This window comes from Equus asinus, chromosome 1 (assembly GCF_041296235.1).
Source record: "Equus asinus isolate D_3611 breed Donkey chromosome 1, EquAss-T2T_v2, whole genome shotgun sequence".
Lineage (NCBI taxonomy): Eukaryota > Metazoa > Chordata > Mammalia > Perissodactyla > Equidae > Equus > Equus asinus.
Window position 1 is genome coordinate 196,279,941 of NC_091790.1, and position 17,561 is coordinate 196,297,501.

The 17,561-nt window shown below is 45.2% G+C and overlaps 1 long non-coding RNA gene across 1 annotated transcript; it reads left to right on the plus strand.

The window, feature by feature from the left end:
• The first annotated feature begins 12 nt into the window (after window positions 1-12).
• On the plus strand, window positions 13-17,121 carry LOC139045855 (uncharacterized). The gene is made up of 3 exons (XR_011505026.1): window positions 13-154; window positions 3,920-4,051; window positions 16,963-17,121. It is a non-coding gene; the product is annotated as an uncharacterized lncRNA (long non-coding RNA).
• Window positions 17,122-17,561: the final 440 nt, after the last annotated feature.

Genomic DNA, 17,561 nt, shown 5'->3' on the forward strand with positions numbered 1-17,561 from the left:
CCCCCGGGGGCCGGGCTGGCGGCGGGGCCTCTCGGCTCGCCTCCTCCTGCCCATCCCCAGCCCCACGCGGGGGCTCCTGGCCGCGTCCCCGCTGGGCTCGCGCCCGGGGGCTGTGGAGACCTGGAGAATGCCCGCCTTGGGTCTCAGGAGCCTGGTAAAGAACCTCGGGCCCACCGTTCGGTTCTGGGTGATTGATTTTGAGGGTCAGAGTTGGGGATGCCCAAAGAGAAAGTGGGGTAGGGGTGAGAAGAACGCCAGGATGAAGGGCTTTGGCCGCCAAATCCCGCAAACACTTGTTTTCTTCCCGGGGCTGCATCTGGGACACAGCGGGAGCGTGATTGGGTGCAGCTTCGGCTGCTCTGCGCTTCCTGCGCGCTGTCTTGTCCACCAAACAGATCGCGAAGTCTTTGCAAGTGGATCGTGTATTAGACTTCCCTGTGCTCGGCGCTCCCTGGAAATTCGGGGGTGGGTGTGGGGATGGTGCAGATAATCTAACTCCAAGCCTGATTGGGGATAGCGGAGCAGAATGAAGGGAATTTAATCCCACCTAGAGTGAAATAAAAATGTCAGGAACTGGGGGCTGTCTAGAAGACACAGTTTTAAATCCAATTTGACTTTTCTGAGCCTTGGTCTTCTCTGACAAATGAAAGCATGGATGTCACAAAGCAGTCAAGAGAGGGGAGGATTGCCCTCTGGCTAATGGGACCGTGTCTGGTAGGTACCAAGGGCCTCCTGGGTAAAAGAGTGAGAGAGAGAGATCAAAGTTGCAAGGGTCAAGTGGGCATCATAGTTACAGCAGGCAAGAAGTAGAGTCCAGAAAAGTCCCATGAGAAAACTCAAGGAGACTTTTGTTCACGCAGCACCCAGGAGACCCAGAGTGTCAGCAAGCAGACCCCTTAACGCCACTGAACAGATTAGCAAATGCTAATCCAGGGTCTGTTTGCTCCCCACCTGCTTTTATGTTCCTCTTGAGGTTGGACAGGGAGCAGGGCAGTGGTCCAGGGAGCCCTGATGTGGGCATGTAACAGGGAGACAGACCAAATTTTATGGATGCAATTTTTTAACCTTTAGCTTACGAATGGGGAACCACACTTTATGGTGATAAATGCTACATTCTATGGAATCCCAGAGGGGAGAAACGGGAGAAGATGCTAATAATCTAATTGCAGATCTGGGAGATTGGATTATGGAGAGAGAACTGATTTTTGGTTTCTGTGCATGAAGAAATAAACCAAATCTACGTCTATAAAACCATGAGAGAGAAGAGAGAACAGTCAGTTGTAGGTCTGCTTAGAATTTAATTGCCCCATAAATTGGTGGCATGATCTGATACCTTCTTTTGACAGTGCAGAGAATTACAAAGTATTTTTTTCCCATACCTACAATTGTTAGTTATACAAAAGAAGTATCAAATGGTTTCTGCCCTCCTGGAGTATATTGTCTGGCTGCAAAGGAAAGAAAATGGAAAGATGGTAAAAAAGAAAAAGAGAAGAAGAAACAACCTCCATTACTATAGCAGTGCCACCTAAACTCCTAGCGTTTGAGAAGAGAAATCATTGACAGGAATCTCCAGGTCAGGAGAAAATGGGCCGAGTGGCCAGCTCTGCCCACATCTTCCCACCTGCAACAGCTCTTCCCTCCGGGTGCTCTCTGATTCCACAGCTTCCACTGTTACTCTGGTCCAAATGTGGCTATAAACCTCTCCCTAGGTCCCCTTGACACAGCTGTATAAGGCTGGATTTATCCAAATGATTTAAGTCAAGACAAGGGGTTCCAGGTCTTGAAGACTCAGTCCCATCCCACATTCTCTTTTCAAGGTATTTCCTGCACTTGAGAATAGTAGAATATCATAGCACAATGCTGGCCTGCTTCCTTCCTGGCTCTTATACAGGATCCTCTTACTTCTTACTAGTTAGAGGCATTCTCTCAGTCTCTTTGCCATCTTCTGAGACAAGGTCAAAGACTCCAGTTCTGGTATGAACGGGAGCAACCTTTCTGGAGGACAATCTGACAGCACTGATCAAAAGATCTTTAAAATATGCATTGCTGTTGTTGTTGTTACTAAATTGTGACACAGCTATTCCATTTATAGAAATATTCTAAGGAAATAAAAATAGAATGTGGACAAAGATTTGGTCTACAGCGTTCATCAGAGCACTATTTACATAATCATGAAAGATTGTACACAATGCACATGTTCAAACCTGGGGATTAATTAAATAAATTATGGTATATGCTTATAATACAATACTATGCAGCCATCAGTAATATTTTATAACTGTATTTGTTGACAGGAAATTATTCATGATATATTGTGACATTATAAAAAAGCAGGCTATAATATAAGAATTACAGATTATCATTTTTTTGTTTAAAAATCACACATACACATTCTTTTCCTGCCTTTTGTCATGCTTGCCACCCCAAGTAATTTATGGGATTCCTTGAGGAAAGCCTATGTTTTACAAATGTCCAACCCCACTCATTGGTTACACTTTGGCCCTCAGTGAAATCATAATATTAACCAGTCCATTTCCAAAGTCTAAAAATATAGGACTTTGGCAGAATGCCCCAGGATGGTGCTCACACTTCCTAACTGGCCCCCTTTGGGACACAACCCCAAGGTGAAATTATGCTTCCATCCTCTCTGTGGTTGCTGCTTCATGCTCCTACTCTCCTGTGGATAACTCATGGACGGAAGGAACAAGCCAAGTTCAGAGACAGTACTGTCTAAAACAGGGACTCTTGTCCCAAGATCCATGGAAGGAATCCAAAGTCCATAACCTTGGATGGGAAAGCTTACATCTTCAAGTTCACTAACTTGTAACTGAAATTCCCCACGTACTTCAGTTACGCACGTAGGCAGCAAACCACAGTAGTATTAGAGGAGTTGTGCTATGTCTTTATCACCCATAAAAATCGTAGATGTTTCTATTATACAACAGATGATGTAGATTTCTTACAGCATCCTTTATGTTCATCACCACTTTGAAATAATAGTAGTAGTGAACTTGACTCTACATTTTCTTATTTAATGCTTTTATAAAGAAGCAGATATATTACTATATCACAATTTCATAATAATGGTGCTTTTATATAATTAGTTCCCTTTGCAATCCTATGTATTTTATTTTATGCATTTAGTGTAATTCTGACAGGGAAACCATGGATTTTCCAGATTGACAAGGGTCCAGGGCACAAAAAAGTTTAAGAACCCCTAGACTCTAAATACATATTTGGTGGTCAGGGAGAGTTCTCTAATTATTCAGGAGCTTAATAATCCTGTTAATAGTAGCAACTTGAATGACCAAGCAAGACAGTTAACATTCCATTTGGAAGCCTGAGTCCCCAAGAACAAAGATATTTCCCTTTTATCTGCAGAACTGAAAAAGCCGCACCAAAGCTTCACGCCTGCCCCCAACAAATGGAGATGCAGCCCTAAAGCACATGGGCTTACTAAAGTATTTCTTTTGTTTTAATGGGAGACATTAGATCACAGTTAAGGGCCTATGAAAAGATCCAACTGAGAGGGAGAGATTCAAAGTATAGGAGAGAGGAAGATCAATGGACACTGAGTGTAAATTCCTATGGCAGCCCCAAGGGATGGGAGCAAAGCTCAGGGAGAGGGATTAATGGAGCTGAAATGGAGGCCCCAGCTCCTCTATTCTAGCAGAAGGAAAGATGGGGCAGATGCCAGCATATTGCATGTTTGGTGTCGGGAAGACGAGGGATTCCTGTCTGATGGCATCTATTTTCTCTGAGGAGTAGGAGGTGAGATCATCTACTAAGAGCCTGGGAGTGGGGGAGATAGAGAATAAAATAATAATAAATAATACACAAATATCACTTTAAAATTGACAGAGTTTGCAGTCTCTTCTTACAACAACCCACTAAGGAGGTTGTTATCTTTGCATTGCAGCTGAGAAAACCAGGAGTAGAGGCCAATTCACTGTCATTTCCCCGATTACCCAGCTGGAAAGAGAAGGAGCTGGAGCTTAAACTCAGCCCGTCAGGTGGAAATTCATCCTGGATGCTGTAGGAAAAGTTTTATGTATGTGTTTGTTCATTTGCTTTTTAAATAATTAGAGTTACTTGGTTCAGGAAATTTTATTTGAAAATTTTGAAGTGGAAAAGCAACGATCTTTCCTCAGGGTGACTAGCAGCCCTGCTATAGGTCTTTGGTGCTGTCACAAAGCACTGATGACAGGAGCATCTCAGTTCCTACTGTCAAAGTCTATGTATTGTATCAGAGTCTCTGTGTCTCATGGAGACAAGGAGGTGAGTCAGGCCTCCCCCAAGTTTCATCAGCTTTGGGGCAGCTCTTAGTAGCTCACAGGAGGCCCCAGAAGTGGGTGTGCTGATACTGGAGAACTTGGTAAAGGGCTGGAGCAGATTGTTTGGCAAGGCATACCTGAAATAGCATGGCCGGCTGGGTGGAAATCAGAAGAGTCTAAGAATGAGTGGTGATGGAGGTCTGTACTCCTTTAAACAGGAATAATTTCCTTAATACTCAGTGAAAAGGAAGACAAGGAACGGGGTTTGGGGGTTAGGATGCTGACACATAGGGGAGACTCAGAGCTAAGTCATGGATGGGTGGGGATGTTGATAGTGTGTAAATTTTATTTCCACAAAGTAGGAAGTGGCCATGGAATCTGTGCTGGTGGTGTGTGGAGTTCTCTTCCCCACCCCACCCTGCCTCCAGGTGGATTCCAGAGTAATCAATAGTGAGGATCCTGGCCTTTGTGCTCCGCAGGGTGTTTCCGGGCAGGGCAAGTTTCTTGAGGAAGCTGGTTATACATGATGACACTTCCCATAGCAGAAGTTCTCTGGTTTCAGTGTTGGTGGTGGGGACAAAAAGGCCTCATATGACCAATGTCTGATCTGTTGGACCCTGAGGAAGGTAAAACCTTTTAGACTAGCATGGGTCATTGCTCATTTGACTTTTAGATGAAGTTTGAAACCTTTGCAAAATAGTAGGGATCTAAGGTGAGCTCATTCCAATGTGTAGTGAGATAAGGAAGCTTGGCAGCATGGTGGCAATCCCCTCCCACTCTGCCCCTCCCTCCCATCATGGTGCAATCCCCAGAGACCCACCTCCATGCAGGTCAGCATCACTGAATCCACATTAGCAGGATCCTGTGGCTCCATTCAGCAGAGGAGAGTGCTCACACAAATGTTTCCCTGGTGACCCGAATAGAGTTTATTCTTTAGATTATCAGGGGTATGCATTTATCCTGTCCTTTCTTTGAGAAGCAGCCCTGCGGCAAAGCCTAGAAGAGAATCACTTCAGATTTGGGGGTTCCATCCAAACATTCTGATGAGAAAGACCAGGCCAGGGGTTCTGGGTTAATGGGATCCTACATCCCTCTCAGAGAAGGGGAGTGTTTGGTCCAGAGGGCCTGGAACAATGTCAGTGCTTTACTGCAGCTTCCCAGTCAGGCCCCAAATCATAGTCAGGGCCTTGGGGTACCATCATCATGTCCAGGTCACAGGCAGCTGCAGACCTGGCAGGATGCCGGGACCAAGGAGGCAGGCCCGGAGTCTGGGCAGCCATGAGTCAGAAGCCAGGTGAGCAATAAAAGATAGAGTTCATCAATCCCAGGGAGCTGGACCAGATGGAATCTTCAGAGGCCAAGCAAGTCCTCGGCATTCACAAATCTCAGAGCCACTGACAGGGAAAGGAAAGAATTAATCACCGGGCAGTTGCTTCTCCCAGCCTCAATGACCCTACCTGCCAACGTCATACTCCTCCCACCAGGAGGGCCAGTGAGAACCTGGAATTGGAAGGCTTGTCCCTGAGCATGGACAGCTGCCTGGCTAATATTTATGAACTCAGGGGAGAGGAGCAGCTGGTGTCACATCATGCCTCTGGAGCCTTCCTGTCTCCCCTGTTGGCATCCCTGAGCCCCCACCCTTATGCCCAGCTCGTCCAGGAAAGATACTGTGCGTAAGCTTACAAGGCATCATCCCCTAGTCCTGCCTCTGAATCACACCCTGGTGGCTGATGCTTCCTTACTTCCAGACTTCTCTGTCACCAGCTGACAGCTGACAGCCCACCTCTCGGATTCCTGAATATACCCTCATTCTGGGTTCCCCAACACCATGCCTTCCCTAGCTTTTGGGATATCCTGCAACCTCAGCTTGGATTCCTCCTGCAAGTGCTTTCTTGAATGAGGATCTGTTTTTGCTGCAAAGTCTGACTTTGAACCTTTTGCCTGGAACCTTTTGTTCTTTCCTGCAACTGATCCTAATTCTTTTTTTTAAGATTGGCCCTGAGCTAACATCTGTTGTCAATCTTTTTATTATTATTATTATTATTATTCTCCCCAAAGCCCCCCAGTACACAGTTGTATATTCTAGTTGTCGGTCCTTCTAGTTCTGCTATGTGGGACGCCACCTCAGCATGGCTTGATGAGTGGTGCTAGGTCCACACCCAGGATCCGAATCAGCAAAACCCTGGGCCACCAAAGTGCAGTGTGCAAACCCAACCACTTGGCCATGGGGTGGGTCCCCTGGTCCTGATTCTAAATGGTATGTTTAATACATAATGGGTCGGTGTAGCACCAGGTCTCAGCCCCTTCCAGTCTGCCACCTCCTTCTCTAAGCAAGCTGCCCAGGTCCAGAGAGGACAGCGGAGGCATTTTCAAGACAGTGAAGGAGCAGTGGATATGCAGGGCATTAAGTACAGATCCTTGAGGTTACAACTGGATGAGACCTTAGAAATCAAGTCTGTTGCTGTACTTTCAAAGACAAGGGAACATTGGTCTCTCCGATTTTTACAGTCGTACAACTAGTAAGTGGCTGAACTGTGACCAAAATTCAGATCCTCTAAGTCTTTTCTAGCAATCTCTTCCCTATCCTATGAGGCCTCCCTAAATCTAGGTTAGATTACTTTTCTGATTTTTATTGCAACACTAAACACTCCTGAAACATGCTCAGGCCTCATGCTCCTTTCATTCATGTAGATGGATCAACTCCTTTTGGATAAAATGAGGTGAAAACGTTGTAAGAGGGTAGATTCCATCTTAAGGGTTCTTACTGCAATAAAATTAAACAGAAAAGAAAAGAACATATTGTCTTAACTTGGGTGTTCCAGAGCTAACTGTTCTCTTGTTCTTTGTGTTTAAGAATGGGCGTGTGATCCTTGAGTGTATGTTCAGGTCATTGTTTGGTTAAGGTTTTTTCATGGTGATAAGCTGAGAGGGGAAAAGATTTTACTCTCCTGAGTGGTGGTGAGGGTGGGCGTTCACTTGAGGGCTGTTCATTCACTGAGTCAGTCATGATTGTCCTGACAATGGGCAGTGGACCCACCCAGATGGGAAAGTCCAAAAGAGACTGGAAACTTTGAACTCCAGGTCGTGGGTATGTGTTTCTCTCAAGTAATATGTACCCATTTTAGAAAAATTTAAAAATGCAGACAAGCAAAAAGAAGAAAATCAGTCATCACCCTATTTCTTACACTATTAACATTTTACACATTTCCTTTCAAACTTCTTTGTACATGTACATGTGATGAGGTGGCTAATGGTAGGATAGTTGAGTTCTATTACTGATGGTGGAAAATTGTGTTGAGGGAGGGAGTGGAAGCAATTTCTGCATTCTAAGGTGGGAGCTGGAATTTGCCACTTGATCTTTCTCTCCCTGTATCTCTCTAGTTTCCTTCACAGCCAAAGTTCTTGAAAGAGCTGCCAACATTCATCTTCATTTCCTCACCTCCATTTAGTCCTCATCCCACTCCAATCTGGCATCTTCACTTTACTGAAACAGCTCACACAGGGATCTCCCATATCCTTCACGTCAGTAGGTTTTGTTGGTTTCTAATCTTAGCCTGACACATCAGGGGCATTCCACACTGTTGACCACTCCCTTGCTCCTGAACACTCTTTCCTGGTTTTCCTCCTGCCTTTCTGGCTGCTCCTTCTCTACCTTCTTTGCTAGTTCATTTCATTCATTCATTCCATGTTACCAGTATTTACTGAGTACCTACTCTATGTCAGTGTGTTCTAGGTGCTAGGGGCTGAAACTCACGCCTTCATGAGTTTTACAGTCTAGTGAGAAGTAGTAGGGAGGAGACAGCAATAATTAATTTAAGTAAGTGATATAATTTTTTTGGTGTCAAAACCCAGGGCCAAATTATGTAATATATTTAAAGTGATAAATGCTATGAAGAAAAATGAAGGAAAAGAAGATAATAAATAAAGGGTGTTGGTATATGTAGTTTTAAATAGGATGGTTAGGGATGGCCTCACTAAGAAGGCAGTGTTTGAGGAAAGATATGAAAGACACAATAGAGTGATCCATGCAGAAGTCTAGGGAAGAGCCCCTCAGGCAGAGAAACAGCAAGTGCAAGTTCTGAGATAGGAATGTGCCTTGCACGTTGGAGGGACAGCCAGGAGGCCAGTGTGGATGGAGCAGAATGAGCCATAGCAGATGAACCCAGGGAGTGTGTGGGACTCATTGGGGCAGAGCCTTATACTCTGCTGTCAGAACTTTGGTTTTCATTAGCAGTGAAATGGGAAAGGAGAATTTTGTTCAGAATAACATGATCTGAAATAAGATGAAAGGATAACATTGGCTGCTATATTGAGAGTAGATTGTAGAGTGGAAGGATATTGCAGTAAGTCAGGAGAGATGATGGAGGTTCTGACCAAGAAGGTAGTGGCAGAGATTCTGGAAATGTTTTGACAACAATCACCAGGATTTGATGGATTTGGAGTGCCAAAGAAAGAGAAATGTCAGACGACTCCAAAATTTTTTGCCTGAGCCAAATAATGGAGTTTCTACTAGTTGACATGAAGGTGATTATGGGTAGAACATGTTTTGGGGTGAAAGAGTGGAATTAAATTTTGGAGATATTCAATTTGAAATGTCTATTAGATAATCAAGTGGGAATTATGAGTAAGAGGTTGGATATATATGTTGTTAGGTCAGAGGAAAGGTCCAAGATAGAGATATAAATTTAGGGATCATTAACATATAGATGGCATATAAAGGCTTGAAACTGGGTATGGTCATCAGGAAGAGAGTATAGACAGAGGCGAAGAGGTCAAAGGACTCAATCCTGGAGCACCCGAACATTTAGAGGCTGAGCAGATAAGCTGAAGCCAAACAAAGAGACTGAGATGTATGACCCAGTGAGGTTGGAGGGAAAGTAGGAAAATGTGATGTGTGGAGAGTGAAGTAACAAATGTTTCACAAAGAAGAGAGTAAACAACTGAATCAAATATAGCTGATATGTCAAGAAAAGTGGGAACTGAAAGTTGTCCATTGAACTTAGCAATGTGGAGGTCATTGCTCATCTTGAGAGGAGTTATTTTGGTGAAGCAGTGAGGGTAAAAGATGATTGGAGCAAGTTAAGAGAAAACAGGAGAAGAGAAATTAGAGATAGCAAGTAAAGAAAACTTAAGGAGCTTTGCTGCAGAATTGAGCAGAGAAATGGAATGGTAGCTGAAGGGGAAAACGAGGTTAATTATTATTTTTTTTGCTGGGAAAGATTCACCCTAAGCTAACATCTGTTGCCAATCTTCCTTTCTCTCTCTCCTTTGTTTGTCCCCTCCTGAAAGCCCCAGTACATAGTTGTATATTCTGCTTGTAAGTCCTTCTGGTTCTTCTGTGTGAGCTGCTGCCACAGCATGGCTACTGACAGACGAGTGCGGTGGTTTGGCACGTGGGAACTGGGCTCAGGCTGGCAAAGTGGAGCACACTGAACTTTAACCACTAGGCCATCAGGGCTGGCTCTAATTATCCTTTTTAAGTTGAGGCAAACACTAGCATATCTGTATACTGACGAGAATGATCTAGTAGAGAGGGAAAAACTGAAATTCAAGAGAGTGCATTAAATGCTGGAGTAACATCCTGGAGCAGGTGAGAACAGAATCTAATGCAAGAGTGGTGGAGATGGTTTTAAATAGGACCATGGGTAGTTCATTATAGTAAGAGGAAGGAAGGGAGCGGGCAGGAATGCAGACTCAGGTGGGAGGGTGGGTGTAGGGGGAACCCAGGCAAGGTGTTTTCAGTTTCTTCAATTTTCTCAGTGCAAGAGGAAGCAAGGTCATTGGCTGCGTGTGAGGATGGGGAAGGAGAAGTTGAAGAGAGAGGAAAAGGTCTAGAAGTCTTCCAAAAGAGTGGGAGAGTGAAGAGGCAGGAGGCATTGGCATGCTCACCAGGAAGTAGAATTGCTGGCTGGCACTTGAAGCTCCTTGTCATGAATTATAAAATGCAACAGATCAGAAGGACAGAAACAAACAGAAGGACTGTTTTCCTCCAGCCCCCTGAGCTGCCTAGGTGCAGGTGTGGGGTTGGTAGAGTTGGACTGAACCCAGGTGTGGGTTTTGCCCAGTGAGTAGCACAGAGTGAGAGAGAGGCAGAAGGGAGCTGAGAGCACATACAAGGGAGCGACTCTCATGATTGCCCAAGGCATTTAAACTGGGTAAGGAGGGCATGTTGGGGGGGAAGGCAGAGAGAAAAGCCAACACGAATTGTAGGTCCCAGTGGGTCCACGGATTGTGAAGGTTAAAGTAAAAGAAAGGAGTTAGCTGGAAAGACAGAAGGAGCTGGTTGGAGAGAGGGTCACCTAAAATTGAGACTGCGAAGGAGTGGCACAAGGTCTCTCTAGAGCTGGATGGTCCAGTGCAGTAGCCGCTAGCAATCTGTGACCACTGAGCACCAGAAATGAGACTAGTCTGAACAGAGATGTGCTATAAGGATAAAATACAAACCAATTCCCAAAACTTAGTACCAAAACCAAAAAAGAATATATTTCATTAATAATTTAAAAAATATTGATTACATGTTGAGATGGTAATATTTTGGATACAGTAGGTTAAAGTATATTATTAAAATTACTGTCACTTGTTTCTTTTTTAGTTTCTTTTTAAGTTACATATGTGGCTCACATCATATCTCTACTGGTCAGTGTTGGTTTAGGGTGTTACCAGGGAGATAGTGGTTGGGGTAGAATAAAGTCATGGGAGGAGAGAAGTTCAAGGAACAGAGAGGCAGGGGGAAGGATCATCAATGTGGTATTGAAATCACATTAATATTAATAGCAAAGTCATTTTGGGGAGAGTGCCATGGGGCTAGGACATAACAATGTTCGAGAAATGAGGATGAGTGACCCAGGGCAGTAGATGTCTGTACAAGGACGGGCAGTAGGTGTATGAACTCCAGAGGGCACCCCTGACTGTTTTTTTTGTTTTGTCTTTTTTTTTTTTAAAGATTTTACTTTTCCTTTTTCTCCCCAAAGCCCCGGGGTACATAGTTGTGTATTTTTAGTTGTGGGTCCTTCTAGCTGTGACATGTGGGATGCAGCCTCAATATGGCTTGATGAGCGGTGCCATGTCCGCACCCAGGATCCGAACCGGCGAAACCCTGGGCCACTGAAGCGGAGCGTGCGAACTTAACCACTCGGCCGTGGGCCCCGCCCCACCCACCCACCCCGACTGGTTTTAAGAGTTGGGCAGGAGAGCGAGATGTGGGGTGAGCTGGGAATCTGGGGCTTCTTATGGTGACTGACATATCGGGGTTAAAGGACTTAATGCAATTAGTTCTGGTGGTCTCCAGGCAAAGCAGATGGAGGCGAGGTGGTGAGTGCAGGTGGATTCAGGGGAGGAGGTGTCCTTTCTTCACTCCTGGTGGGGAGAGTCACGCCTCCCTCTTTCACCTGTCCATCCAATGCTGTAATCATCAAAGCCCATCCTAGGCCCTCTCAACTTCTCATGCAATACTCACTAGGGGATTTTTTTAGCCAATAACAGCTTAAAATTACTACTTGGAAGCAGATGCCTCATAAATGTGTGTCTTCAGCATGGTTCTCTCTGCTCTGCTCTGGACCTGGATATCCCACCGCTTACCATACACCGTCTCCTTCTCTGCATGTCCAGAACGAAACACACAGTCTTACTCCCAGACCTGCACCTCTCTGCAGAGGGCACAGCACTCCTGGGAGGTACCAGCCAGAAGCTGGGCTGGGTCGACGCTGTCTCTTTCTCCCCCGCCGCCCAACATCCCCACCTCAAATTCAGTCCATCATTAGGTTCTGTGGATGATTTCATGTCCTAAATAGCTCTCTAATCTATCCACTTGTGTCCATCACCACAAACCCCCCTTTGGACCTAGAACCCTACAATAGCCTCCTAACTGGTCTGTCCATGTCCGTACTGGACCCTCCTGTTATGCTCAGCATTGCCCTGATGGTGACATTTTCAAAATTCCCGAGTCTTTTCATGCCATTCTTTTCAACCTAAAATTCTGCAGTGGCTCCCCACTGCTCTCAGGACAAAGTGGAAACTCTTTACCACAGTCTGCATGTCTGCACAGCCCACGCCGGCACCTCACTCTCAGATACCCGGGCCAAGCCTGCCTTCCCTCGGTGCTCACATGGCTGTGTCACAGCCATTGCAGGGCTTTGCGCCTGCTGCTCCCTCTGCATGGAATGCTTTCCCCTCCCACTTTGCCTAGTCAACTCCTCCTTATGTTTCAGATCTCAGCATGGACATCCATCCTTTCCTTGAGCTCCCCGACCAGGTCCCATCGAATTACATGCTCTATCACATGCATCCTATAGCTTTCTCTGGAGCTCCTTGTACCAGTTGCAGTTTTACATTTGTTTGTGATTACTTGATTAATATTTATCTCCCCTAGTAGACTCCTCAAAGGTATAGGCCCTCCAGGAGGGGTGGGATCATGTCTGTTTTTGCTGAATATAATATCCCCAGCACCTAACAAAGTGTCCTGCCCATAGTCAGTGCTCAATAAATAATTGTTAAATAAACAAATGAATGATTCAAGATGATTCAAAAGTCCTTAAGCTTTACGAAACATAGGGCCTCCCTTGATCTGAGATTTCCATGGTTCTGGAACTCAATTTCAGACAGTAAATGTATATAAGGCCGTGGCTTGGTGGCAGGTACTGAGCTGGGCCTCCTATGCTAGGCTACTGCTGAGCATACACTGATAACTTGCTGGAACTGGGCAGATTACTCTGTGGCATAAGTGGCCTCTGGTAGCATCTCACACTTGGGTGCAAAGGCCTATCTCCCAGCTTGCTCGAGCATGTTGAGAAGTCTATGTGGGAAAACGTCTCCTGTTCTGGCTGGATCCCCTTCCCTCTTTCTGAGACTGAGCGTCCATTTGCCACATTCATGGTATCTCTGGATGGCAGGTAAAGAACAACAACCCGGGTGGCAGGAAGGGCAGCCTGAGGAAGCATGAGCAAGCTCTGAGGGTTTGCTCAGGATCACCCTCTTCCTGAGTCAGGTTAGCCTGGTGGGCTTCATCATATTAGATGCACCTTACTAAAGGGAGTGGAGGTGGCAGGAGTCACTAGAGAAACCTAAGTACCTCTCACTTCAAGCAAGCTAGGTTATCTGTCTATATTTAACCCCCCACTGCCCAAAATGTTTACTCACTATAGTGACTTAGTTGGCTATTTGCAGTGACAAACACTCAGCTTCTAGGCTAAGTGCTCTCAGATATGGCTTCCTCTGGGTTCAGGGAGAAGGAAGGCAGCAGATGCTCCACTAGCGGCTGCCTTGGTGCCAGCAACCTGCCTGTGCTGCTGTTGGTGCCCTGGGTCTCTTTTCCTGTCTGCCCTTCCCAGCTCCCTCGGCTGCTGACTCTTTGCCATCTGACCATCTGCCTTGCTCTGCCCCCACAACCAGCACACATTTCTACCTTGCTGACACCTGCAGTGCCTTTGGGTGCCCATCTGGTTCAAACCTTGGGATGTATGGACCCCTGCCTTCTGCTCCTCTCTGCTCCCTAGATGCCCAATGCAGGCTCTGCTCACTGCTGCTTTGGACCTGGTGGGATAATAATCATGAGGTTTAAATGGCGAGAAGGCCACCCAGCTACTGTAAGTAGGGTAGCCACACCAGGCAAGCACTATTGGGTGGGTGAAGACTTTTTTCTAATATTAAGACTTTACCTTATTATACTAAAATACCTACTTAATTGTTTTTTTTCTCTAGCTGGAGAGTTTCTTGAAGACAAGAATTGGGTTTATTTATGTTTATATCCAGAGTACCTGGAATATAGAAGATATTGGTAAATATTGGTTGAACTGAGGTTGGGGAATGGAAGAGAAAAGTGCACAAAGCGTGATGTTCTGATGTCAGCCTACTGGGCTGATCCTAGAAGAAAGGAAGAAAAAGAGGGCATTTATGGTTGTCAGTCCATCCCTTCCGTTGGGGGTGGCATCAGAGCAGGGTAGGAACCTGCTCTTCCTTGGTTTTGCCACAAAATTCCCTGGGTCTTTCTAAGCGCTTCACCGGCCCCCACCCCCATTCCCACCCACCTCCTCCATTGTGTCTGCAGTCCCACCACCGAGAGATTCTTTTGCAGTGACAAGCAAATGCAAGTGGGACTAGGAGAGGGGTAAATTTGGGAGGAAGTGGGAAAGCTGCAGACCGTGTGCACGCAGTACTCGGTGCAAGAAAACACTCTGATATATGGAAAAAGAGATGATGCTTCCATCATTTCTCTACTTTCTGTTCCTTTTTAAAAAATTATAAAGTAACACATGTTCATGGAGAAAAAGACAACAGTTATAAAAGTCTTCTGCTTTCCCCTAATTCTATACTGTACACCAACCACTGCTAACAATTCTTTGAGAAACCTTCTGGAAATGTTCTACTATACAAAAGCATATATATATATATATAATGTATATGTATTATATATAATATAATTATATTTAATATATAGCATATATATTTAATATATTTAAATATAAAATATATATAATATAAAAATATCTATAAAAGTTACATATACAAAACATGTGTCTGTATATCTACACATGCAAATGGCCAGATAGAATTTGATGGCCCCATGTGATGGAAAAAGAAAATGGTGGCTCAAGGACTTAAAGTGGGGGATGGAGTTGGAGGCTGACCCGAAGAGGTTGTTGATTCACCAGGCTGAAGCACCTGAAGGGAAGAAAGGATGGACTGCAAGGATGTAAGTGGGGGGCAGAGGTGTCTTCAAATAATATTCACATTGCAAAAAGTTTTTGCAGATTAGGAAGTGAAAAATCCAACATCTAACCGGCCTTGGTGTTTTCTTAACTGAAAAATGGGATAATAATGTACATTCCTCATGAGTTTATTGTGAGGATTAAATGGGGGTAATATGTTTAAAAGCTATCCTGGTGGTCTAGTGGTTAAGATTCAGTGCTGTCACACCACGGCCCAGGTTCCTTTCCGGGTCAGGGGACAACATCACCCCACCATCAGTTGTCAGGTTTCAGTGAAGCTTCCAGAGTAAGACAGACTAGGAAGAAGGACCTGGCCACCCACTTCCAAAAAAATTAGCCATGAAAATCTTATGGATAGCAGCAGAGCATTGTCTGATATAGCGCTGGAAGGTGAGAGGATAGTGCAAAAAGACCAGGCCCGTTTAGCTCTGCTGTACACAGGATTGCTAAGAGCTGGAATTCACTCTATGGCACGAACAAAAAAAAGATGTTTAAAATGCTTAGTATTGTTCCTAGTGCTATATCCTAAGCTTTACGTAAATGTGTGCTGTTATCGTTGTTGTTGTTATGGTGGTTGTGTTCCTGCTGTTGCTCGAGTGCCCCTTGCATAACTACCCTCTGTCCATCTGCAGCCAGCATCGGGAAGGACCCTCGTGATAGCACCCGAATTCATTTCAGAATTCCCTTTTTTGCCACAGCTCTTCTTCCTCCCTTTTTTTTTTCTTGACTGCTTCTAACTTTTTACTTTATGTTGTGTGCCCTTCAAGAAGACTTTCTGGTACCTGCTGGATATAAATCCTTGGAGGTGTGTAGAGATGTTTTAGGTTGCAAAGGTCCCTGCCCATTTTCTTGCTTCCTCTCCCTTGCCTGTCCCCAAGCTGTTGGAAATGATTAGATGGGAACATCTACTTACCTGCTACACTGCACACATGCTACCTGAGGGGAGCAATCAGAATTGCTTAGTTAAGAAAAAGACCTAAGAATCATTAGGGCTGCTCCTGTTCATTGTGTGCATCTTCATAGCATTGCCCCAGCAATTCCACTTGAGACATCCTGGCCTAGTGGGTCTGTCCTTCTGGGACACTCTGTGTTTCTGCTTGTATTTAGAATGGCTGGCTTAAAACTCGCAGCTTTAATATTCTGCATCCCGAATGCTCTTAGTTGTCAGAAACACTAAGCCTGCCTACGCACTCTTCTATTCTTGATTTATAAATAGGTTCAGCTGCCTAACAATTAAACACACTATATTTTGCACATGCACATTCCTTAAGGAGACATTTAGAGGATAAATGGCTTTTACTTTGGTGACACTATCTGGAAATCATCTTCCTAGCTTTTTTCCCCAAGTGGGTATATTTTTTCCAAGTGGGTGATGACACTTTTGGTCTGTTAAGCCCGAGACACAATTTCCAAAATGCTCAGGAAATCCAGTATCACATTTCTAGCAGATACGCATAGGGACAGGCCCAGGATCAGCTCATACGTGTCAAAGAAGGTCTGTGCTGCATGCTTTACATCAGACATGGCCACACATGCTGGTGGTTGTGAGAAATGCTGGTGACACAGTAAGAAGCCAGAGGAAAGAAAGATCAGTGGGGTCTGAGGGGGAGATGAAGATGTACTCTTAGGTATAATTAAGTATTGATAAGGTTGAAGGAAGGAGAAGGCATTGCATACACCAAGCCCATCAGAGATCTTCTTGGCAATCCAGAAGGGGACATATGGGGAAAACTGCCTTAGGTTAACCGTTGCAATTTCCATTCTGGGCAGAACTCGGACTTAAATAATTCTGAGTATTATATAGCACTTTCAGATACGGAATTTCATTTATTTCTCCATATAATGCAATAAGGTAGGTGGATTAAATATCATTACTCTTACATAGGGAGAAAATGAAGTGGAGAGAATGAAGAGACTTGTCAATTAGTTTGGGCACTCAAGCTGAATCTCTGCACGCTCACCTCACTCTGCTCTGTTGTATCCAGGGTTGCTTCACCTGACGCCAGGCTGTAGGGGAATGAGCTCTGACATCGGAGAGGTCAAAACACCGGGTTCTAGCCTAGACCCTGCGGCCAACTGGGCTTGACCCTGGACCCATCTCTCAAGCTCCCAGCCTGTTTCCTCATGCATGGCAAATGTAAGGGGTGAGTCTGGACGATCTCCAGAGCATAGTCCAGATGCTCGTTGACAGTGCGGTGTAGCCCATTTGGAGGGCTGGGGACTGAAAATACTGAGTAGAGTGTGCACGAGAGGATTGCCTTAGATGGCAGTGAGGGCGGGCAGCACAGAAGGAGAGAAAAGAAGCTCCTGAGGGTGGTGTATTGGACTTAAAGGCCATATGACTCCACAGTTGGTAGGTAGTGAGGGTGGAAGAATTCAGGAGGCAATTGGGTAAGTTTCCATGTTCAATTGAAAAAAAGGAAAGAAAAGAACGTAAGTCTGTCCCTTTCGCATATCCTGGGGCACAGAGTCCTACGCTGTGGAATCCGGTCAGACCAGTGGGGGGCTCCACCGAGTGCCTCTCCGAATCACCCGATAGCCGCACCGCCGCCCAAAGGTTCCATGAGGGGTGGGCGCTGGTGAA